General features: G+C 39.3%; 1 long non-coding RNA gene across 3 annotated transcripts; it reads right to left on the bottom strand.

Moving 5' to 3' along the window:
• Positions 1-809: 809 nt before the first annotated feature.
• LOC119267924 lies at positions 810-4,912 on the bottom strand. 3 transcript variants are annotated; one of them, XR_005132757.1, is made up of 5 exons: positions 4,624-4,912; positions 3,966-4,543; positions 3,819-3,869; positions 1,851-2,037; positions 810-1,373 (listed from the first exon to the last, which is right to left on the bottom strand). It is a non-coding gene; the product is annotated as an uncharacterized LOC119267924 (long non-coding RNA). The 3 variants fall into 3 exon arrangements; XR_005132762.1 differs by having other exon boundaries at positions 3,966-4,015; positions 4,326-4,908; XR_005132748.1 differs by having other exon boundaries at positions 3,966-4,906.
• Positions 4,913-5,312: the final 400 nt, after the last annotated feature.

Raw genomic sequence — 5,312 nt, forward strand, 5'->3', positions numbered from 1 at the left:
AAGAGTCTATGTCAGAGCTTTGATTCAGCAAACTTCACATACTCAACTATCATTTAGTCTTTCACAATTGCTAACACTCACGCGATATTTATGGGTTCAAAGTTTTAATCAGATACAGAGAAAGATAGGGTCTTATAGATTCGCCTCCCAACCTTTTACCTCAAGGATAATGTCAACAATAATAGTTTATGATGCGTTACATCCAATTGGATATATATATATATATATATATATATATATATATATATATATATATAGGGTCGCGCTATTTGTCACCCAGGGTGAAGAATTCTTGTTCCTCACCCCAGCCGACTTGTGAACAATAGGTCATATACAACGTAAAATTACGGTCAAGTGGTGAAAGAAACAGACCCACATCCCAGCCAACGGAAGAAAGCGTGGATGAAACGTAAGATTACCTGCACGATACCGAGCAGCCGTGCGGTGTGGGGACACTTTCCACTTAGTGTTTTTTTTACAATCCGCTGCCTATGGTAATTAGTTACTACATATGCAGCAGAACTTTCATTTGATTGCATCCGTTTCCAGTACTTCTGGAGTACGTTGATGTTTGACCTGGGCTAAACCTAACCATTGTTTTTCGATTGGCCAGTATTTACAGTTATACAAGCAGTACATCTCATAGTATGAAAGATTAGTATTAAATCCAATTTTTTGGATTTCTGTAAATGTTTCAGTAGTAGTAATAACAATTAAAACAAAAAAAGCTATAGTATTGGTTCGTGGATCTATGCTACTTGAGAACACGTATACATCTATGCTACATATGTCAGCATGGATCAGCATTATAAACTTAGCTAGCAGAAAGGGCTAGATGGTGAAGTACAAATTATATAGATTTTGTACTTCACAATAATTGCCAATCCCGGGAGCTTACAAGCAGGATGGTGATGTTAATTACAAACTCTTTAGACAAGACGCCAAATTGAGGTGACCTTTGTTGTAGGACGGGAGAGGAGAGGACGTACAAGAGAGGCTGCCGATCTTGTCCATCAATTTTTACCACATACAACACTAGTACGCAAATAAAACTAGTTCTATCGAGATGCAAAGTAGTAACTATAATCCAAAAGGATGTCCTCCAGCTGAGCACACTCCTGTCTGACCAAAGAACCTTCATCAGCCGCTTGTTGTGCCTCAGAAATCCCCTCTCCTCTTCTCCTATCGTTGTGGGACCATCTTCACTATCAGATCCAGCCACCTCTTTATCAGCTTAAATAGGACATGCTAGTTCGCCAATGGCCTTCCTTATTCAGGTGCTATCAACAGTTTCCTTGTTGCTACCAGGACTCGATTTGAGCAATGAACTTTGGCCAATCTTTACACATATTTTACTTAGTCAAGGCAGGATGCTGAAACAAACAGAAAACCATATTATTTTCTGTGAGAAAGAACCAAAAGATGCCTTAACTTTCATGGTAAAGAATCCAACAATTTGGTGTAATCCAGGTACAATGCAGCTATACATATGATTTCTTCACAAAACTCATTTGCAATGCATGGATCTACTTGTACGAATCACAAAATAGATATGCGATACATGGATGTACTTGTACGAATCACAAACTGATATGCAATACATGGATCTGCTTGTACGAATTCAATATGAAATTGAAAAACCGATATACATTGCAAAGCTGGGAGTATGTGTACTATGGACACATGAACTTTGCATATACGTACCATAACATGTACAAAAGGCGAAACAACTTTAACTCAAAATAAAAGACAATTGTTGTGCTAACAGTTAAAAGTTATACAATATGTAGAGCGGCAAAACTAAACAGTGTGATAATAAAAAATGGAGAAAATAAAAAACTCCAAAGTACCTTGCCAATGAAAAAATGGAGCACTAATAAACGGCAGGGGGCTCCTGTCCAAATTGTATGCATATATCTTAGAGCATAGATTAGAGCAACAAATTTGTATATCCACCAAAACCTTTTAGCTCCAAGCAGACCCCAAACTTTTATTAGGCTCTGAAGAAGCTCCACCAATGTGTCCGATTGAAACTACCTGCATAATAAACAGAGAGGATCAAGGAAATGAAGGCAATATTTGTACATATCTAGGAAAAAATGATTGTGGTCTTCTATCGAAAAAATATTTTTAGTGCAGTTCAAGCTAACAATTTCTTTAAGCACTTTCCGTACTACTTTGCCCAACCAGTCACTGTAAAGATGTATAACTCCGCACACATGGAACATATGCTATTTATCTCATGTCAACTTGCATAACTCTTACAGGGAATTATAATACTCCCTACGATCCATATTAGTCGCTCAAATGGATGTATCTAGACGTATTATATTGCTAGATACATCCGTTTGAGTGACAAGTAATATGAAACGGAGGGAGTACAAGCTAACTACCTCTAATGCCAATTGCACAATGGCAATATAAGTTATCTAGTTCAATAATAAATAGTATACAAATTTTGGTGACAGGGAGCATATAAGGAAGTTCTCTACAACAATGTTTACGACATGCAAGAGAAGTGTACAATGGGAAGCATGGCAGCGCAAAAAATATACATGCTCTTATCTTATATGCTCGAGAACTTGAAAATATATAATAGAAGTATGCACTCGAGGGATTTTATTGCGAAGTACAAATTGTATATAATACTATATGCTTGAAAGAATAACAATTTTTTTAGAAATTCCACCGGAAGATGTATTATTAGAATTGGCAATTTTCAGTTAGAAATATCATAGTGCAATCTGATATACGGATTAGATACTCAATAAAAATTCAATTGTCAAAGTATTATGCCATAAATGTTAATGCACATGCTCCATCCTTTCCACTCCCAAACTCTATTCACCAATGACCACAATTGAATGGACATATTTTAACTTGAAAAAGGTGCTAATAGGCACACGCACATATAACATGCATGTCTATTTATCCGTATTGATTATTGGCGCAAACGCAACAATACAAAATCACCTATCTCCACACATCCATGGCGAAGGTATTGTCATGTGTGGTTAATAATATCATTATTTTTGACTAGGACCATACACAACAATGCAACAAAAGGGAGCATGAAAATAGGCAGACCCTGGTATAAAATAGCAAAAGAGAAATGAAGCATAATGCAATTAGCAGTCCCCCTTTGAAAATTAATATCAAAATATATAAAATGATTAAATGAGCATCATCTACAGTAGCACAAAGATTAAGTAGAAGCATCTCTAATTGATGCACAGGTTACTATTCTCTCATCACTTCTAGCAATAGCGCAAAAGGTAAGACATCTTCCAAATTTTCAATTAGTATTGTGAAAAATATAAGAACAAATCTTTGGCAACACATTCCAATTTCACAACACTTTTGTTATTTAAATCTCATTTTACACGCTAGCGATTATCATTCTGGCCACCACAGTAATAACGGCCATTACCTGCCATTCTTTTTACATCACGGTCAGATTGCTAACTTGTCCAAGCAGGCACCAGATTCAATCATTTGACAAATAATAATTTGTATGGACTTTCTTAGAACCAGATCAACACTTTTGATCTGTAACTCTAGGTGTGAAGAACATATCACAACAGGAACCTAAAAATAATTACATCTGGCAGAAAAATGTCATCATGGCCCAATAAAAAGTTGGCTGGTGCCAAACATACATAAAAGGCCAAGACTTATTACATCAGTTAAGACAAAGTTAATATGAGCAGCAAGAATAACTTCACAGGACCAGAAATTTAAATCTACAGTGAAATCAAAAGTGATAGCAACTATGTAAAGGCACTGCGGTCAAATAAGAAAATGTTAAGAGCAGATACCTCATTTATTCCCAGCTTTCCTCTCTTGGTGTTCTTCCATGAGAACTGGGCCTAGCAAAGCATTTAAAACCATGAGTCAATTAAGAGAAAGTTATGTTGTGGCCAAAACATGTAAAAGCGTCAATTCTGTTGTGCAATGTTCAGTACTTTGTGAGCTTCCCTCGTTTCCTACATTGTGAATTTTCCAACTCTGTTACCTGCAAGATGAAACACGGACATAGACATTTGATGTAAATAGTATTTGCCCATTCTTTGCATTAGTTCTAACTTCTAAATAGGCATACAACAGTGCAAGCATACATCCATGTGCCAGTCATACTAAATTCTCACGGAAAGTTCCCCAAATAAACACTATATATGTTTCCTGGAAAAGCTGTAAGGCCCCATTCGTATGCTTCAGTTAGTATAAAAATTCATCTAAATCACCCAATTCTAATGGCTCATAGTTCCAGATTTGGAGAAAAAAAATGAAGGGTGGAGAAGAGGCTAAAAGACTAGAGCCTTAACCTTGTTCGGGGCTAGCGGTCGTTGAGGAAACCAACGTGCCGCAGGTGATCCGGGACGGCGGATGCAGGCACGTAGTAGTATCTTCTGGACGCCATGGTGCCGCGGTAAGTTGAGGATGGGCGTGGGAGCGGGAGCAGGCTTTACTTGCTATCCCCGGAATGTTTTTCCCGAGCAGCCAGCTGCCGAGGTTGCCTATCGCCGTCGACGAAAGCCGAGCGCTGCTACAGAAGGGGCCATGGTTGAGCTTGCCTCCCAGATCTGAGCAGTGGTGGGGCTCCGAGTACAAAATAGAGGCCACCTGCAGCGTCGCATGCCGCCGAGGCCACCCGCGGTGGTTCCCTGCACCGAGGCCACAACGCAGGCCGCCGAACCCCACGGCTGCCGTCCACTCGCCGCCGGCACCGCCAAAGACTCTGGCCGCTCGCCTCCGAAACCGCTCACCGCCTGACTATCGGCGAGTACCGCCGGTGACTTGCCACCGAGCAGCCCCCGTCACCGCGCCGCCTTTCACCTCGTGCTCTTCGCCGTCGAGAACAGAGTTTTTTTCCAAAACATGAAACCATTCTAATCCGATTAGAAAATCACGGGAATGTGAGCTTAGCTATCTCCTAAACGGTTAGCAAATAAAATTACCTCGATACCAAGGTAATTTTACAACGTAATGTGGGACCAGTAAATTTACCTCGAGAAGGACAAATCTTACGGCACAGCGGCTAGTGGGGCGGGATGCGATTGGAGACAACACAATTCTGGGGCTCTGTCGTTCGACCAGGGTGAAGAATTACTTATTCTTCATCCTGGGTCTTGAATAGACTTTCTATATATATATATATATATATATATATATAGGGTCGCGCTATTCGTCACCCTGAGTGAATAATAGTTATTCTTTATTCCTTTTTTATTTTACCATCAATGCACCGTAATTTTACGTTTCGTAAGTTTTGTCTTATTTTCGACGCAAAAAGGGACGGTAAGAAAATATAT

Source organism: Triticum dicoccoides, chromosome 1A, assembly GCF_002162155.2.
Source record: "Triticum dicoccoides isolate Atlit2015 ecotype Zavitan chromosome 1A, WEW_v2.0, whole genome shotgun sequence".
Taxonomy (NCBI): domain Eukaryota; kingdom Viridiplantae; phylum Streptophyta; class Magnoliopsida; order Poales; family Poaceae; genus Triticum; species Triticum dicoccoides.